The sequence below is a fragment of the Rhinolophus sinicus genome, linkage group LG05 (genome assembly GCF_036562045.2).
Source record: "Rhinolophus sinicus isolate RSC01 linkage group LG05, ASM3656204v1, whole genome shotgun sequence".
NCBI lineage: Eukaryota > Metazoa > Chordata > Mammalia > Chiroptera > Rhinolophidae > Rhinolophus > Rhinolophus sinicus.
The window spans coordinates 134,866,891-134,887,940 of NC_133755.1; positions in this window are offsets into that span (position 1 = coordinate 134,866,891).

The following is a 21,050-nucleotide window of genomic DNA, read 5'->3' on the forward strand; positions in this document are numbered from 1 at the left end:
AAATTTTAATACTCATAATTTTCAGTTAAGGACAATTTTGTTGTATTGGCAATTCACACTTGAACGCATGCATCCCTTATTAATCAAAATATTTTCTCTTTATACACTGTCTTTTTCTTCTCTCATCTTTTATTTCTTCTCCCTTTATCCTTTAAATGCAAACATCTTTGTATAAAAGCATTCTCAGTTTGCCTTCTGCTCTTACACTCTGAGGTAGTACAAGATTTTTCTCTGCAATGTTTTTCTCTAGACAACCGAGGCGTGAACAAGGCAAAGAGGTACACTTTTTAAAACTGTAAATAAAGAAAGTACACAGAGCCAAACAGAGATGCTTGTAAGATGCTTAACAAAAACCCAAAAGAACAGGGTTCAAATTCCTGATTTGTGTCTTCTCGTGTATGGGACCTTGGACAAGTCAGTTTTTCTCCCTATTTCTCAGTACTCTCAGTTGTAGAAACATGATCATAGTAATTTCACAAGTTTTGTTCATTTCAGGGGAATTGAATTTAAAAATGTATCTCTAAGTATTACATAAAATTTGAATGCTATAAAAATGGCAACTGTAATTTGATTATAATCAAAACCAAGGAAGCACTACAGTGGGACTAGGCCAACGTTAAGGCAAGTCAAGGTGAAATGAAGAGCTTTAATACTCATTATCTCAAATATGCTCAGTGCAGTACACATATAAGAAGACGTTATTCTGCAGACTTCTCATTCAGTCCTTTGTGCAATCAACATTCTTATGCCAGATAGCCTTCTAAATGCTGGATAAATAAGAGATATGGACACAGCCCAGCCTTTAAGTGTCTCACGTCTAATGAAGTAAGGAAGTGGGCATAGAAAGGTTGGCAGAAAGGGCATTTTGTGTCATCTTAAGACTTTGAGATTTTATTCTTGGAAGCAAATATCTTTAATTTGTGATGCACATCTGAGCACAAATGCCTATAAGGCAAATCTGGAACTCAGAAGGAAAATCTGAATTCAAGATACAGATTCAGAAAATCGTCATAAAAAATGATAGAAGAAATGGTAATAGCTAACGGTAGAGTGAGAAGCGGAAATAGCTAGAGACGTTAGATAAAATTAGAAGAAAAATACATGGGTATTATAAGCAAGACAAAGTCTGAGACAATCTGAAGATCATATATTTATTGTGTATTACATTCTTGTCTGCTCAATTAAAATATATATTAATGGATTTTAACTGAATTATAGAGACCTCAACACCTTTATATTAGCAGCAGCCAAAAGAATAGTCCGAAGCCTGACATGACATATAGAAAGAACCTAGAATGAGGTTCTCAGGCACTTACAAATTACAACTGTCTCTGCTTCTAGCTATTTAATTTTGAAGTAGTTTCCTAAACTTTCTGAGTTCCCAATCTTCAAAGTAAAGAAATTCAACTTGACCATCTAGGTTTCCTTTCAACTGCAACAATCTGTGGTTCTATGCCATGTTCTACTTTCTCAAGTAATTCATAATTCTTTGCCCCATCAATCATATAATCATCCAATGCTTCATCCATTCTTTCTTTCTTTAAACAAATATATATTGAGCATCTATCATGTGGTAGGCACTCTTCAACATGCACAGAGCCGAGCAATGAATAAAACTGCAGAGGTATGCTTGGCTACTCAAGGAGTCACAAGACATCTAATGTGGCTTGGGTAGGTGGAGAATGTGGGAGGTAGAAGAGGTTGCATACGTAGTACAGGAACAGGCACCCTGTTGGAAATGTCAAATAGGCAGTTAAATACATGAGTATGGACTGGCTATCTACATATGGTGGCTGTTGTGTACAAGCACCCCCGTGAGGTTGGTAGTCATAAAGTGAAGCCACTCACTCACTGAGGTCGTGTGTTGTTCTCCAGCTCTGTTTTGCTGCTCGGATGCAGCCATGGAGTATGGTGAGATCAGCCCACACGCTGAGCACACATTATATTAAAGGCTCAGGATTAGAGGGGAAAAGTGAGTAGGACTTCATTACATTCACAATGTTTTGGAAATCGGGGGAAACACACGAGTCAAAAAAAGCAATACAAAATGCAGAATAATAATTAGTCAGAGAACATTCAGAGGGAGCTGGTGACTGCACTCATGGCAGGGCAGTGTCAAAGAGGGCTGCCTGGAGAAGGTTGTTAATAACTTCCCTCTCAAATTCATGCACTGGGTCATTTCACATCTTCTTGAGATTCATAAGCAACTGAGAATGGTTTGGTCACGGTAGCAACTTGTCTCAATGGATACGATCCCAGTTCAACGCACAAAGGTTGCCAACTGAGTGAATACCTCTCCTTCCCAGTCCAAGTCTAAGAGCTTGCAGATATCCTAAGATAGGAGAAAATAAAATGAAGCAACATGAATCTGCTGATGTTTCCTCCTTTACATTGCCAACCAAATGAGAGGGAGAAATATCAGCTCTGCCATTTCTCAGATGTGGTATATCCTCTTTAGATCCAAAAAAAAGTAAATAAATAAACAAAGTACCTGTTTCTCTGTTGCCCTTCCAACTCTACTCAGGTTTCTACTAAGAACCTCCACTGAGGTGGTGACAACCCTGCACACCCCAGACTGCTGCCTGGCACTCAATATGGGCTTGTCCACCCACCCTCGTGGTTGCCACATTATAGTATGAGTGTTTTGATGTCCTGTATTACCTCATTTTGAGTCTGTGAAATTCTTTTGTTGGAAACCTTAATGCTATTGGTTTTCTTCTAAGTAAGTGAAAATACTTTGTTTTAGTAGCCCTAGATTCCTCCAAGAACCAGAATATTTTCTTCTCATTATTGCTTATTGGCACTAATTGATGTTCAATAACTTGTTTTTTCATTTCTCTCATAGTCTTAGATCTATTTTGACTGCAAACTTTTTTTTTCTACAGATGGTAAAGGTTATTTCTAAAATACCATTTAAACTTGAGTGATTAACTTACGTGGTTTTATTTCTTATCATTAGGATCCCTTCAAAAGTAACAACCAAAATGTGGATTGAAAGATGAATAAATATTATCCTGGCAGAAACTTGAGAATGTAATTCCCAGGCCAAAAGATCAGCATCTATGATGCAGTAGATTAAGCGATGAAGCAAGTCCCACATGAAAAGATACTGTTCTCAAGATACATGCAGCAAGAAAGGAAGTCCCAGCCCCAGTGGGTAGGGGTGTTTTCTGACGGGGGCTCAATCCATTCCCAGTGATTCCATTTTTGTTGCCAGTGATTAATTAGGCATGAACATGGGAAGCAATTTTGGCCAATGACACATGAGGAGAAATCTGGAGGGAAAGGCAGTCAGACTGGTTTCCTTACTTATACAGTGAGACATATGGAAAAAGCTGTCTCTCTTCTGCTGCTGGACACTGTCATGTTTTTATACTTCCATGGAACTGTCATAGCTATCTTGCAAACAGAAGGGGCACTAGCCAAAAACAAATCAATACGCTGAGGAAAGGAGAGTGAGAATTTGACAAGGATGTGAGTTCAAAATGATGTCATCATTGAGTAGCTGAATCAACCAACCCAGAAGCTGCCCTCTCAGGATTTACTTTTCTGTGATGTATTAAACATAATTTTTAGAAAAGAAGCAGAAAGCGAAAGAGGAAGAGGGAGGCAGGGGAGGAGATAGGAAAGGAAGGAGAGGAAATAATTAAAACCATTAATAGAATTTCAAAACTTTAGAAAAATTTTTAAGTGACAGTATGGGGACCAACTGGTAAAATGTCTTACTAGTAGTCAAGTCTTCTTTCTCAGATTACAGACATAAGAATGTTATGAGAAACAGTTTGAAACTTCTTATTTGATAAATAAGAATGCTGAGGTCCAGATGTGATAAGTGCTCACCCAAGCTCACAAGTCTACTTGAAGCAGAGACAAGACATTGACTTGAGGTTCTCAATTTCAAGTCTAATGCTAAAAAAAGTGCCCGTTTCAATATCTACAAATAAAATAATTCCATCTGCCCTAACTACCTCAAAGGCTTGTTGTGAAAAGCCAATGATATCATATTCATGACTCATTTTTGATACTAAGCAGTGTTATTTCACCATAAATAAAAGGTATTAATGTTAAAAAGCATCACAATTCCTTGGATTCAAAAAAAGAAGTGTTAGATAGGATGAATTAATCAATTTCTAATTCATTAGTTAAAAATCACATAACCACACAAAAGTTCGTGCTTTTTTTCTTTACACTGTCCTTTAACAGAACAAGTAATGTTGGGTCATGGGTAATACTGCATTTCTTAAAATATAATGTTTTAACCAACTCCCATAAATACAACAACAAGGTCAACAATTGCTCAATTTTTCCTGTCCTCTAAGGTCATGTCAATTATCCTTTAAAAAAAGCAATGCCAGGAATATTTTTAAAGACTTTGTATGCAGTATTGTTCAATATATCTATCGAAAGAATAAATGAATAAATGTCCTTATACTTATATAGAATTATTTTGATTACCTCTTACGTTTTGTCACAAACAAGACTATCTAATTTGCAGACTTCTTGCTTCATCCGTTTTCAGATAAAAATTAAGTTAGATAATATTTAGAGTATGGCATATAGTAAGCACATAATGTACATACATACATACACACACATACATGCACACACACACACACACACACACACACACACACACGCACACACATGAATACACACACAATGATCACTCTCCCAGTCAGTGAATTTTCCCATCTTCTACCTGGATGGATATAAGGTGAGTGACAGCATTTTGTGAGCAAAAGACAAAAAGAGGAGCTAAGATTCTCACACTCAATTCCCTGTTTTCATAATTGTCCCCAGAATCCCGGCCAGGCCTTGTATCTGTGAGTGGAGAGTACCTCTGTGTCAACCATGCCACAGGCAAACCTCCCATCTTCTGCTGCGTCAAGAAAGAACAGTTGTGTCGCTGAGTGGAGCAGAGAAGGTGGCCTGTGGTGTGGCTTCTTAAATAGATTTCTAAGCCAATCTTCCTGACTTCACAGATATTTGATGCTCCCAATTTATGGGACATTTTAAGGTCTGTCTTCTTGAAACGGCTGCTTCTTCTTAGATTTCCTCCTTGCAGGCTTCCATATCTGTTTTCTCAAATCTGTTAAGTCAGTAATTACTCATTCATTTGTTTTGGTTTTGTGCTTCTAAAATTTCATTGATATCTCATGGATTTTCATATATATATATATATATATATATATATATATATATATATATGACACAATTTTTGTATATGTTTCTGAAAGGAGCAGAGATAAATGTTTGCATCCAGTTCACCATTTATAACTGGATGCTTTTTAATAGATTTTCAAATGTTGAACCATCCTGGTATTCCGGAATAAAGCTTATCTGACTGTGACATATTATTTTTAGTATATTACTGGATTCTCCTTATTAACATTTGATTTTCAGTGTTCATGTCTAGTTTTATAAGTAAAATTTGCTTATTTGTTTAATCTTCTCTTTCAATTTCAGTAACAAGATAAAACTATTATCATAAAATGTGTTTGATCACTTTCTTCTTGTAACATAACCTGAGACATTTGTATAAAACATTATTATATTTAAATAATAATAATAAACAACTATGCTCCAAAACACTATCTGGGCCTAGTGCTTTGGGTAAGCAAGTGGGAGTTTTAAACAACTATCTTTAATAATTTTTTTATCGGGTTGTCCGTTTTTCCTTGAATCACTATTAGTTTGTTTATATTTTCCCTAAAGATTTTTTTATTTCTTCTGAGTTTTGAGACATATAGGTAAAAAGTTTCTTACTGGAAATGCCGGTGATTATTTAATCTCCACTTATATCTTATATTCGGACTTATATCTCCTTTTCAACAGATAAAAATTTTTGCTGAGGTCTGTGCTGTTTATCTTTTTGTATCAAATTTGACAGAGGTTTATTTATTTCCTCATTCTTTCAAGGAAACTCTTTAATTTTGTTAATGATTTCTATTTTGTGTCCTTTTTTCTATTTAATTAACTTCTGGTTCCACATTTTAAATTTTCTTCCTCTAAATTATTTTTTCTCTGTTGTTCCTTCTATATTGATTTAAACAATAACTTCATATTTTCAAATATATTTATTTTGTTCAATTATAGAAAGTTAGAATACAAATTGCTCCCTAAGATCCACTTTAATTGCATCTTCTAAGTTTTGATACATGGTGCTTTAATATTTATTTAGTTCTAGATATTTTCTGATTTCTAGTTAATTTCCTCTTCAACTCACAGATTGTTTGTAAGCGTACTCTCCCCCCAAGTTACATGAAGGATAGTCAGGAAGAGGAATTTTTCTGATTTCAAAAATACTATTACACTGTGGCTGAGAATGTTGTCTGCATGTTGACATTTTTGAAAATTGTTGAGATTTCCATTATAGCCTTACACAAGTAAATTTTTAAAATCATGTGTACTTTAAAATAATGTTCATTTTCTACATTGGACACAAGCTATTATGTATCTACTCAACCAAAATTTCAATAGATTATTTAAATCTTCAATTCTTTCTCTCTTTAATACTTCTGGATGTTTGTTCTGTATTTCAGGGAGAAGTATGTTAAACCTCCTTCTATGGTTATAGATATGTCAGTTTCTCTTTGTTTATCTTCTTCATGTCTTTCAGTCCTTTGTGGTTAGGAGCTCTGGACTGGGGAGATTAAAAAATGAATTAGGAGTTTATAAACTGGTGGGAGAGACTGATGGGTACACTTATAACAAAAAATAACCCAAAGCCTAATACAAGTGACATAAGCAAAAGAAACAAAGTGCTGTAAGTCTGACAACAAACGGGATCATTTCTTTTTCTGAATCACCTCTACCTAACTTTTAAATACCTCTCAGGGATGTGAAGCCTTTTGTTTTAAATCTGTAAAATATTTTCAGGGAAAGTTGTGGAGAGAGGATCTTTGACTCCTTTTATTTGTGTTTCTTCTTCCTTTCCTTACTAGCACTGTCTCTTTCTGTTCAAATGAGTCCTGTATCTTTCTATAACTCCCCTTCAGATCAACTTTTTTTCTCCATTCTATCTTTTTCCTTAAATATTTCCATTTTTCTTTTCCTCTTTCTTTCTCCCTTAATAGGACATAAAGTGAAACTCTAAGGTTCTTGTTTATTTATTGAATACTGCTTATGTTTATGTTATTACAAATAATATTCGTTCAATTCAAACATACAGAAATTGCTTGGAGAAAAAATATTTCAGACTTTTCTCCTTACCTTTTAAGATAATCATTAAATTTTTTTTGTTTACATATATATGTCTACATTGTTTTTCACCCTCTAATTCAGCAACTAATATTTTATTTTTAATTCCTTTTACAACCACATGTTCCTATTTTACCCATTTTTAATGGGCAGGAAAATTTACATCATCTTTTACTAAAAATTTCTATGAATAAGTGTGATTTTTTTTTGAGCTCTGAGCTTATTTTGTAATTGCAGAATAGCTAAAGGAGAACATGTGTAGCTAATTTTTTTCAAAGATTAAAAAATGCTTGTTTTCAATGACAACAGAAGATTGCATCTGGAAAAGCAACTGGCCTAATTGGTGCAAGACCAAGCTGTTCAAATACAATGCTTAAATATCACAGAACCATGATACAAAAGAAGATGATCACTAAAACGTAAAATAGCATGTTAAATTCAAATAGTATGAGCATCTCCGACGTTGCTTTGTCTTTGTAGTAGCATGGCTATGATGAATGCTTTGTTAAAGCTATAAATAACTTTAGCATTTATAGCTTTATCAAAGAGCAATTATGATATAAATAAAAATAGATATACCTGCCTCTAGAATTTTCATATTGTTATTATAATTTTCAAGTTAGACTGGGCATGCATGCACATCACACACATACACACTGTCATTTTCCCCCACTAGCAAGAGATTACATGAAAAGACTATAGTCGGACATCATAATAACCCCTGTAAGGCTGCTTGAGGGATAGTTTGTGTTGCATTTTGTGCAGTTTTCTGTCAAGGTGATTGCTATGGTAACCCCTATTTGCATTCTTTCAAATGGTGGTACAATCTGACATACCCCATTAAATATTGATAACAGTGTTTCATTCACTCGGAAGCCCACTTGGGAATTCATTTTATCTACTCACTGATACTGTCCTCCTGTGGTGTTAAGGAATCAAGCTTTTCACTGTTAAAATGTTAATTAGATTTTATAACCATTTTTATAGTTCTGCTCTTCATCTCAATTGCTACAAACATATTTATTTACAATTCCATAATGTTCTCATTAATATGCTATGGAAATCTGACATAGTGCACAGAAGTTAACTTAATAACAAGCTGCAGAAATATATTCTTAAAGACATCTGTGAAACATCTGTAGAATTATAATGATGCAAAATAACTTTTCAGCAAATGAGATAAGCAGATGATGCTTAAGGTCAGCATTTTTAGGACCATAGGCTGTCTGCTGGTATAACAATTTCATGCATTGAATTCCACAATACCAGTACTTACTAAAGGTTATTTGCTAAATTCCATGCTCATTAAAAGTGATACACAGATAGCCCAGAGTATCTTGATGTCTAAAATAATAGGCACGATCATAGCAATTATTTGTAAACATTTCCTCCAAGACACGTCAGGGAGCTCTACTCACATCTCATCATACTTGACTATTCACTTAAACGTTTATTTCTCATTTCACAGAAAATGCATATGCTAAAAGCCAAAATGGTTTGCTTACGTTCATATAACAGATAGGAAATAATAACGGGATTTCAAGTCACATCAGACAGATATCCAACTAAATGTGATCTGCTATCTTTCTAAGAGTTTCTAGTGGAAATAGCCCTAAGTATATAGTGAGAAGGTTATTTGTGTTATCTTGTGCGAGTCACTTAATTTATCAGAATCTTACTTTTTTATTTGAAAAGGGGGATAAAAATAACTACCTCATAGTGTCTGGTAAGAAATACATATTACTTATTCATCTAATTTTCCCAAAGCCTAGAAAAGATCATAGCAGACAAGATTAAACATCACCTGGCTGAATGAATGATAGGTGGAAAGATTTGGTGCTTTGCAAACTGTAAAGTCCTATGTATTGATGTTACTACTTTACATAAGTCTACCCATTTGCAGAAAAATCTCCAACATAGAGAAGGGCATAATGTGTTAGTTTTCTATTGCTGATATAACAAACTACCCCAATGTTGGCAGCTTAAAACAATACAAATAATATAGTAATACAATATAAATACTACAGTTCTGTAAGTTACACGTTCATGTGGGTCTCCTCACTAAGCTGAAATAAAAGTTCTGGCCCAGGGCTGCATTTTTTATGCAGATACTAGACCACCTGCTAGCAGCTACTCACATTCCTTGGCTCATGACCCCCTGGCTCCTTCTAAAAACCACCAACGTTGCACCATTTCAAGATAAAAACACGAACAAACTAGGAATGTAAGGAGATTTCTTTAATATAATGAAAGCCACATATAAAAAGCCCACAGCAATGATCATATTCAATGGTGAAAAACTGAAAGCTTTTCCTCTAAGATCAGAAACAAGGCAAGGATACCCACTTTCACCACTTCTATGCAATTTAGGATTGGAAATCTTAGCCTTGGCAGTTAGGTAAGAAAATGGAAATAAAAGATATCCAAATTAGAAAGGAAGAAGTTAAATTATCTCTATTTGCAGATGACATGATCTTATATATAGAAAACCCTACAGATTCTACACATAAAAAGAACTGTAAGAATTAATAAACAAATTCAGCAAATTGTAGAACACAAAATTGATATGCAAAAAACAGTTGCATTTTCATATACTAACAACAAAAAATCCTAAAACAAAATTAAGAAAACAATCCCATTTACAGTAGCATCTAAAGAATAAAATACTTAGAAATATTTAAAAACTTAATCAAAGAGGCAAAAGATTTGTACTGAAAAACGCAAAACATTGCTGAAAGAAATTGAAGACACAAATAAGTGGAAAGACATCCTTATTCAAAGGTTGGAAAACTTAATACTATTAGAATGTCCATACTATCCAAAACAATCTGCAGAATCAAAGCAATCTCTATCAAATTCCCAATGGCATTTGTTGCAAAAATAGGAAGAAAAACATACTAAAATTCATCTGGAAGCTCGAAGGACCCTAAATAACCAAAGCAATTTTGAGAAAGAAAAAAACTGGAGGTCTCACACTCCCTGATTTCAAAACATATTACAAAGCTACTGACTTAGTCTGTTCTAAATGCTATAACAAAATACCCCAGACTTTGTGGCTTAAACAATGGAAATTTATATCTCACAATTCTGGAGGTGAGGAAATCCCAGATCAATGTGCCAGGCATTTGGTTCCTGTGGAGAGTTCTCTTTGTGGTTGAAAGATGGCAGCTATCTCCCTGCATGCTCACATGACCTCTTCTTTGTGCACATGTGGAGAGAAAAAGCTCTAGCGTCTCTTATGATTATTATAAAAGCACCAGCTATTGGTTCAAAACCTCAGGAGCTTCCTGGGTGAAATCTGAAACCGGCCCCATACATGAAGAGCAAGAAGAGACAGAAGAAAGAGTCAGACTACTCCAGATTAGTGGGTGGTAGGTTTAATAAGCAAGGGAAAGTACAAGGTTTGTCTGGGTTGATTGCAAGAAGAGTAGATCTCTGCAACTGCCCACCAGAAAAACTCTAACTGGAGTCAGGTATGTACACCATCCAGATGGTCTCAACAACACATTACTCCTTAAGGCTGCATCCTTGAAAATAGTTCCCACCGTGGGAAGAGTGTGCAGAACATACATTCCAAGGACAGGGGAAGGGATGAGGAGTCTTTGATTGCCCTGGTCCAGCTTAAAGACCACTGGTGAGTGGTCACATCTGCTCTATGACCTTCTCCAACACCACCCCTATAGGATTAGGGCCCCCGCTTATCTTTATCACCTCCTCACAGGTCCTATCTGCAAATGCATCCACATTGGAGGTCAATGCCTCAATATATGAATTTAGGGGAAGGGGGTCACAAACATTCAGTTCCTAACATCTAAAGTAATCAAAACAGTACAGTACTGATATAAAGAAAACACATAGACCGATGGAACAGAATAGACAACCCAACAATAAGCCCTCATAAGTATGGTCAAATGTTCTTTGACAAGAGTGCCAAGCTACACAATGGAAAAAGGATAGCCTCTCCAATAACTGTTGGAAAAGCTGCATATACACACAGGAGAATCAACTTGGACACTTACCTTATACCATACGCAAAAAAAATAACTCAAAATGAATTAAAAACATAAACATAAGACCTGAAATTGTAAAACTCCTAGAAGAAAAAAATAGGAAACAATCTTCATGACATGGGATTAGGTGGTATTTTCTTGAATATGACCCCAAAAGCACAAGCAACAAAAGCAAATATTGACAAATGGCATATAAAACTTAAAAACTTATGTGTAGTCTAAGTAACAATCAACAGAGTGAAAGACAACCTATAGAATGGGAGAAAATATTTGCAAATCATATGCCTGAAAATGAGTTAATATCTATAATACATCAACGAACAACTACAACTTAAAAAAAAAAAAAGCAAATAATCCCATTAAAAAGCATGCAAAAGATTTAAACAGACTTTTCTCCAAAGAAGATATACAAATGGGCAATAGGCATAAGAAAAGATTGACAATCATCAAGGAAATGCAAATCAACACCATAATGAGACATCACCTCACACCCATTAGGATGGCCACTATAAAAAAAGAGTGTTGGGTATTCTGGTCAAGATGGCACAGTAGGTAAATGCTGTGCTTACATTCTCTTACAACCCATCAAAATTACAACTAAACTACAAAACAACCATTATTGAGAATCACCTAAACTCTTGTTGAACTGAAGCCCTACAACTAAGGTCATGCAGAAGAAGCCACCTCGAGACTGGTAGGAGGGGCAGAGAGGCAGAATAGGCTGGTCCCACACCCACATGTGACCATTAAAAATCAAGAGGGATATCTTGGCTGTCGGTCCAGAGAGAAGTTCCAGCCCCACCCCAGCCCAGGGTTACAGTTCCGGGGAGAGAAGTCCCTATAGTTTTTGAAAACCTGGCTGTGAAAACCAGGGGAGATTGTGACTAAGACAGAGGAGGCTGGAGTCCCAGCTGCTCCTCTTAAAGGATCAGTGCATGGACTTATTCATTGACAGAATCACTGGTTCTGAGCTTCACAGCTAGGGCAGCAGCTGGAAAGGAAACAGGGACATAGGGTGGGGAACTGAGTTGTCTGGCTTGGGATGGGGTCTGGAGGGGCAGCTTTCTCCTGGATGGAGGAACCGGTGGAGGCCATTGTTTCTTTGCTGAGCTCTCCATTTTCCCAGTGTGAAGAGACACAAGTGGCTACCATATCAGAGTCTCTGCTGATTATTCCCCATGCCCTGGTGATTCAAGACCCCACCTGGCCCAACTTTCAGACACACCCAGGCCTCTTCCACTGGCTTTTTCATGCAATCTGCCTGCCTTAACTCATGCTGCAGACTTTCCTACAGTCTCTCAAAGGTTCCTGGAACCCACACAAGCAGCATCAAGCTTGAGCATGTCCTGTACCTCTGCCTGAGCAGCCTTAAGCCCAGCACCAGTGACAGCCCACCTTGGTTGGCAGCTTGGCCTTTTGAGGCATTTCAAAGCATGGCATGGGCAGCAGCTATCTGTGGATTTTTTTGTGGCTCCTGCCAGGTGGCCCGGGGTGGGGCACGGGCTGTGGATGAACTGTACCTGCAGTGGAAACCCTCCAAGGTGGTCCTGGGGCTGGCGCCCCCAGTGGCCAGTTTTGAAATGAGCTGGAGTATCACCCATCTGTCACCAATAACGACACATCCAAGAGACGGACTGGGAAGGCACCAGAGTCCTGCTGAGGCAGATCCTGCATTGTAGGGTCATCCCCTCACAACAGTTCTTCCACTTTAGTCAAGGCCAGTCCTTACAACCAGTGATCCCAAGGGTCAATCCCTCCCATTAATATGCAAATAGCAACTAAGCCTCAACTACAGGACGAGGGCACACACAACCCACACAAGGGACACACCTAGAATGCATGGCTCAGGTGACCAGGAAGACTGCACCACTGAGCCCTACAGCACACCTACTACATAAGGCCATTCTACTAAGACCAGAAGACATAGCATCCCTACCTAATAAATGGAAAAAAAACACAGAGAGGCAGTCAAAATGGGGAGACAAAGAAATATGTCCCAAACAAAAGAACAGAATGAAGCTCCAGAAAAAAGAACTAAACAAAATGAAGACAAGCAACCTACCAAATACAGAGTTCCAAAAACTGGTTATAAGGATGCTCAATGATGTCAGGCAGAATTTCAACAATGACATAGGAAACATAAAAATGGAGATAGAAAACATGAAAAAGAACTAGTCAGAAATAAAGAATACAATAACAGAAATGAAGGAAATCATTTAGGGAATGATTACAGGGAATCAATAGTAGCTTAAAGGAAACATAGGATCAAACCAGTGATGTAGAAGATAAGATAGCAGAAAACACCCAATCAGAACAGCAAAAAGAAAAAAGTATCCCCCAAAAAATGAGGATAGTTAAGGGGCCTCAGGGACAACAACATCAGGCATACCAACATTCGCATTATAGGGGTACCAGAAGGAGAAGAGAGAAAGCAAGGAATTAAAAACCTATTTGAAAAAATAATAACAGAAAACTTCCCTAACCTGGTGAAAGAAATAGATATGCAAGCCCAGGAAGCTCAGAGAGTCCCAAACAAGATAAACCCAAAGAGGCCAACTCCAAGACACATCATAATTAAAATTCCAAAGGTTAAAAACAAAGAGAGAATCTTAAAAGCAGCAAGAGAAAAGCAGTGTGTTAACCTACAGGGGAGCTCCCATAAGACTTTCAGCTGATTTCTCAACAGAAACTTTGCAGGCCAGAGGGAGTGACACAAAATATTCAACATGATGAAAAACAAGGACCTACAACCAAGCAAAGCTATCATTTAGAATCAAAGGACAGATGAAGAGCTTCCCAGACAAGAAAAAGCTAAAGGAGTTCATCATCACCAAACCGGTATTACAAGGAATCTTAGAGGGACTTCTTTCAAGTGGAAAGAAAAACCAAAATTATATATATATATATATATATATATATATATATATATATATATATATATATATATATTATATATATACATATATATGAATTATTATGTATTATATATATATACATATATATGAAGTATAGAGAATATAATCAATAATATGGTAATAACTATATATAGTGCCAGGTGGTACTAGTAAGGGGGATCACTTCCTATATTATATAAATGTCTAACCACTATGCTATACACTTGAAACTAATATAAAATAATATTTAATGTCAACTCTAATTGAAAAATTTTAAATGAGGGGCAAAGATCAATAATATTGTGATAGCAAGGTACAGTGTCAAATGGTTGCTGGACTGATCATGGTGATCACTCCTTTAGCAAAAGGAATATAATCAGTAATGTGGTAATAACTCTGTATAGTGCTAGGTGGGTACTGTTGAATAACTATGAGGTACACCTGAAATTAATATAATATTGTATGTTAGCTATATTTTAATAAAAAGCTTAAAAAATAAAAGTTTTGGAAAGGATATGGAGACATTGGAACCCTTGTGCACTCTTGGTGGGAATGCAAAAACGTGCAGCTCCTATGGAAAACAGTATGGAGGTTCCTCAAATAACTAAAAATAAAATTACCATATAATCCAGCAATCCCACTTTGGGGTATAAATACCAAAGAATTGAAAACAAGATCTCAAAGAGATATTAGCACTTCCATGTTTGCTGCAGAATTATTCACAATAGCCAAGAGATGTGAGCAACCTAAATGTCCATCAATAGATGAATAAAGATAAGTGCTATATACATGCAATGGAATATTATTCAACTTTTAAAAAGAAGGAAATCCTGTTATATGCTGCAACATGAATGAATCTTAAAGACATTATGCTAAGTAAAATAACAGTCACAAAAAAGATAAATACTGCATGACTACATTTATGTGAGGAAACTAAAGTAATGAAACTCAGAAAATAGAATAATGGTTGGCAGGTGGAGGGAGAAAAGGGAAGATGTTCAATGGGTATAAAGTTTCAGTTTTGCAACATGAGAAGTTCTAGAGATCTGTTACACACAACGTGTATATACTTAACATTACCGTACTGTACTCATTAAAATGATTAAGATGGTAAATTTTGTTATGTGGCTTACCATGATTTAAAAATAAAGTTATATTGCAACTCTGTATTTTGTAATGTCATCTGACTGTGACTTTCTTCTGCTCCCACTTCCGCTTTCAAGAACCCTTTGGTTCCACCCAGACACTCCAGAATAATCTCCTTGTTTAAGGTCAAATAATTAGCAATCTGAATTTCATTGGCAACCATAACTCCTCTTTGCTATGTAACTTAACATACTCACAGCTTCTGGGGATTAGGACATGGATGCGTTCAGAGGAACATTTTTCTGCCTACCATAGAAAACTTTTCTGGAAATATCAGATTACTCCTACCTAAATTCCAATTCAAAAACAACCTCCATTTTGAAGACATTGTTCCACTTTTACCTCTCTTCTAAATAAAATAACATCCAAAAATTTTTAAATGGGGGGCGACGGGTGGCTCAGTTAGTTAGAGCATGAGCTCTCAACAACAAGGTTGCTGGTTCAATTCCTACATGGGATGGTGGGCTGCACCCCCGGCAACTAAGATTGAAAATGACGACTGGACTTGGAGCTGAGCTGTGCCCTCCACAACGAGATTGAAGGACGACTTGGAGCTGACGAGCCCTGCAGAAAATACTGTTCCCCAATATTCCCAATAAAATTTATAAAACAAAAAAAGTTTTAAAAAAAGTTTTTAATGGAATACTTCTACCCTCTACTTTTTCTAAAGTACTAGTTTAAAATAAAAAAGATAAAAACGTTCTTAAATGTTCCAATGCTTAATAAAATTTGCATCAGTCATACATGAACATGAGTATGTATGAGTATATCCCTCTGTGTTTTTAATCTATTCATCCAAATATGGATACAATAAAATCACTGACAAAGAAAAAAAAAACAATAGTTTTCTTTTCTACATTTTCAATCCCTTGTTCTTTTCTCAGTAAATAAACCCAAACTCAAGGGAGATATTTTCTTTACAAATGAGGAGGCTATTTCCAGGTAGACCCACCTATCTGAAAGTGTATCCCTTATCCCAGCATAATTGCTTCCTTCCTATTCAGATTATGCCATTCTAAACTTGCATTGTCCAACACTTATAATCACTAGCCACATGTGGCTATTTAAATTGAAATTTATCAACATTTAATACAATTAAAAATTCTGTTTCTCAGTCACACTCGCAACATCTCAAGATTTCGATAGCCGCATGCGACTATTTGGCTACTCTGCTGCACAGCACAGATAGAGATTATATTCGTCATCTCAGAAAGTTTTGTTGTTCTAAAGTAAAAAGCGTATGGTACATATTATACATACAACATGTATGTAAATACTATGCAAGTTTATATGGATTATTTTATATAATTAGCTTTAGTTCTTTGGTTCTCCTGTTTTTATATGCCATGTTTCTTAGGGTTAAATGCATATATATATAGGCATATATATACATATATGCCTATATATATATGTGCATGTATATAAATATATATTTATTTATTGCATATATATATTTGTTCAACTAATTTCAGGACTATTTAATTTATGTATGATTGTAAGTAGAAACAGGGATTAAGTCAAACCGTTGAGATATGGCAAAACAATTTATGGCATTTCTTTCGTTTCTTTAAAAACTAAGAAATAAAAGCATCTAGATATGGTGATAACAGGAAACAAGGAGAGTTCACGGAGTTTTCAACATTTTCTTCCTTCACAAGAACTTTAAGATAGGCAATATATAAGTATATCACCCACTAGGCTTTGAGAAACAATCTGACCACACAAAGGGTGGGAAAATCTTGACCCTCCAGAACATTGTCAAGAGGACAAGATAGAAACCAGGTACCTTGGGACCCAGCAGTCTGCATTAAAGTTGCTGAAACTTGATTGGGAACTCATATATCTTTTTAGTAGCTCTCAACAGCACAGGGAATAAGACAACTAAACATTTCCTTCTTTCTGTGTCCCAACTCATCCTCTTATTTCTTCCTCGACTCAAGGCTAAATGGACCCACCAGGACTGTGTGATGATGGAGCTACACAGCCGTGCTACCTGTTTTCATATTCTGTTTTGAATTTCTTCATTCTTCCATCTTAATGGGAAACTAAATTTCTAGCTAGCTATGTGATATAGTATTTGCTTTTCCTAGTTGATGATTGGATTGGTACTGGAATATTTATTTTAAAGATAAACTCTATACTCTCCCCATGCAGTTCAGTCAGCATTTCTTTTATTGAGAGATATTGGTTGATTTTTGGTTCCCTTCTACTACAAATGCTTCTGAATATTCTCTGAAGGGCTTGTCTGTCATCACTGGAAAGAAGTGAAAGAATGGTGATTATGCCAAGAGGAGTAAAACAGCATTACTTAAATAATTCACCTTTGTGTCATGTAACCACACTAGCACAAAAGAAGACAAAGAGAATAAAGACTTGGGTGACACTTCCACTATTTGGTAAGAATTTAATCTCAGATTTCTGTTAAAAGCCTTTTATCTTTTTCCACCCCCACATTCCCCCCCCCCCCCAACTGACCCAATTTAATGCTACACAATCAGGTTAACTCAGCGGGAGATACAGAGGCAGAAAAACAGATTACTGTTCTTTCAAATGGAGAGAGAAAGTCAAGAATCTAAAAACTGAAGTTGAAAACTTGGGGGAAATGATTTTAAAGTTAGGGGGGAAAATAAAGGAATGTTAGAAATAAAGGTCAAAATATCTGTTTTTCTTTTCAGATGAAGGAATAAAACTTTTCTGTTACATTTTTTGAGGTATCTACACATACAACACTGGAATTAATTATGAGCTACCCATGGTACAATAATAGTTAACAGAAATTGAAAGCTGACTATTTATCAGCATTACACACAGCATTTTAAGTGGGTTAAGAGACTAAATCCTCACAAAAACCCTTGAGCCTTCCCTTCCCTTGTTGAAGTTAGAAAATTGAGTTTGAGCAACAAGTTCAGAGCTATAGGAGTTAGGATACCAGCCCAGGCTACTCAATTTCTGAGCCTTTGCCCTTAACAACTTTACTATACTTCTCCCCATTACTATTAACCATTGCTTTCAAAGAATGATCCTGGACCATGCCCATCAGAATGACTTGGAAGTATTGTTAAAAATAGCTTTCTGACATCCCTCCCAACTGAATCAGAACCCATGGGACTAGGACCCAGAAATCTTCATTTTTACAAACTTTCTAGGTGTTTTCAAAACAGTCTTAGATATATATTATATATGTGTATATATAATATATATATATATATATATAATATATTATATATATATATATATATGTATATGTATATTAACAAGTTTACAGTACTTAAGAGACAATATATAGTAGAATAGTAGACTTTGAAAGCATAGGCACTGTAGCCAGGCTACCTGGGTTCAAATCTCTACTGTGCGACTCACTATTTCTGCGATTTGAACTTAAGTTCTCTGTGGTTCAGTTTCCACAGATACATTATTTAATGGATTTAGTGGGCATCTGTCTGTGCATGGTTATAGTACTGCTCGATGGATTTATTTTCCACATTTATAGGGGAAGCCAAAGGACGAATGATCTAAAGGAGAGAAAAAATAATTAATGTTACACTTTGGAAGTGTTGCATTTGAATACTAATTTGATATTCTATTAACTCAATCAAAACAAGCAATAACAAAAACAATAAAGGCTGACACATTGTGAAAACTTGATTTTGAAAATAAAAGGAAATGTTCTGATTCCTTCACTCTGATTCTCTCTTAAATATATTTTTCCCCATGACTTACCATTCAGTTATGTCTTATAAACCACGATATGCTGATATATTCCCTATCTCTTATATTGACACTCTTTTACTCTATCTCATTTCTGCTATAGAACTTCTGGGGAGATTGAGATGAAAGGTGGAGAAACAGGGTGGAAAAGAGACAGATAAGAATTCAAAAGAAATATTTGGGTAGCAAATTACTTCAATGTATACAAAGAATATCAAGTTTATAGAGTCTGTTAAACTAACACTTATCGAAAATAAGTTTAGCTATAATAAAATGGAAGGTAAAATTTGCCATAAAACACAGATAATCAGCCCAGAGATAAGGTGGAGTTTTGATTGTCAAATAACTCTGAAGCAGATCCTTTTTAGTAGTAGAAAACTCTGCCTGTTTAAGGCCCTGAATTTTGAATGTTGGGACAGGCAATGAAGATATTCAACACCTGAAAAATAATATTTACTGTATAATACTCAATGAGTATTTTCTCCAAATAATTTTTATCCTTAAAAAAAAAAAGTGAAGTGTGGGCCCAAATTCAGTAGATTCATAATGGACACACCTGGACACTTTCAAGAATACTACACAGCTTTTCAACGGAACTGCTCATTTCATAATTAAAAGAAAACAGCAGGAAGACAGGTGTCCAAGCAATGAGTTCCACTTCTGCATCTGCTAAATGAATCACCTCACAGAAGAGCCTTGCAGAGAGCTTGACTGAAATTCATGCTTCATCAGAATGATATGTTTTTACTAAAATGCTAAGTTGCACTAGAACAGGAATCTCTTCTGTTTTGTGTACTCTCATACCCCCACCTTCCAGACCAGTGGTTGGCACAGAAAAGTAGTTTGATAATTATTAAATTGCTGAGTTAATGCTATAGGTCATGGACTTTTGCAGTTCTTCTTAAGTAGTCAAAGTTGCAAATGTTAACTTTTTAGGTGTCAGTATAGATAAACAACATTCTCTCCTTTAACCAATTTTACACCTGCAAAGTTGTAGGAGAAGTTTGAAATGATTAAGATTTAGCTCGGTCACTTTCTCCAAAGAAGACATACAAATGGCCAGTAGGTATATGAAAAGGTGCCCAACATCACTAATCATCAGGGAAATGAAAATCAAAACCATAAGAGGTATTGCCTCACACCTGTTAGGATGGCCTCTATCAAAATAAATAAAATTTTAAAATAACAAGTGTTGGCAAGGATGTGGAGGAAAGGGAACCCTGGCACACGGTTGAAGAGAATATAAGTTGATACAGCCATTATGGAAAACAGTATGGAAGTTTCTCAAAAAATTAAAATCAGAAACTACTGTATGATCCAGCAATCCCACTTCTGGGTATTTATATAGAGGGGTTGCAATCAGGATACCAAAGAGATATTTTCACCCCATGTCCATCGCAGCATTATCAACAATGGCCAAGATACGGTAACAAGCTAAATGTCCATTGACAGATTAATGCATAAATAAAATGTGGTATAAACATGTAATAGAATATGAATATTATCTGGACTTTAAAAAGAAGGAAATCCTGCCATTTGTGACAACATGGATGGACCCGGAGGACATTTTGCTAAAAGAAATAAGCCAGACACAGAAAGACAAATACTGTATGATATAGTATGTAGAATCTAAAACAGTCAAACTCACAGATGTGGAGCATAGAATGGCGGTTGCCAGAGACCAGACAGAGTGGAAAATAGGGAGGGAATGGCCAACATGTGTAAAGTTTCAGTAATGCAAGAAAAAAAGTTCTAGAGATCTACTATACAGTATAGTGCCTACAACTAACAATACTATATTGTACTCTTCAAATCTCCTACATTCAGTGTTCTCAAACATACAGAAAAAATGGTTATAATAAAGGTCAGGGGAGGAAACATTGAGTGGTGATGGATATGTCTATGGCCTTGATGGTGCTGCTGGTTTCACATATATGCTTATCCCCATACTCACTGAGTTGCATACATTAAATATGTACAGCTTTTTATGTGTCAGTAATACTTTGATAAAGTGGTTTCACTTTTTTAAATTAGTTCAGTCACAAGTAAATAAGCAAATCTGTAGTTCAATGTGCTAAGTAATTTGAAGAAA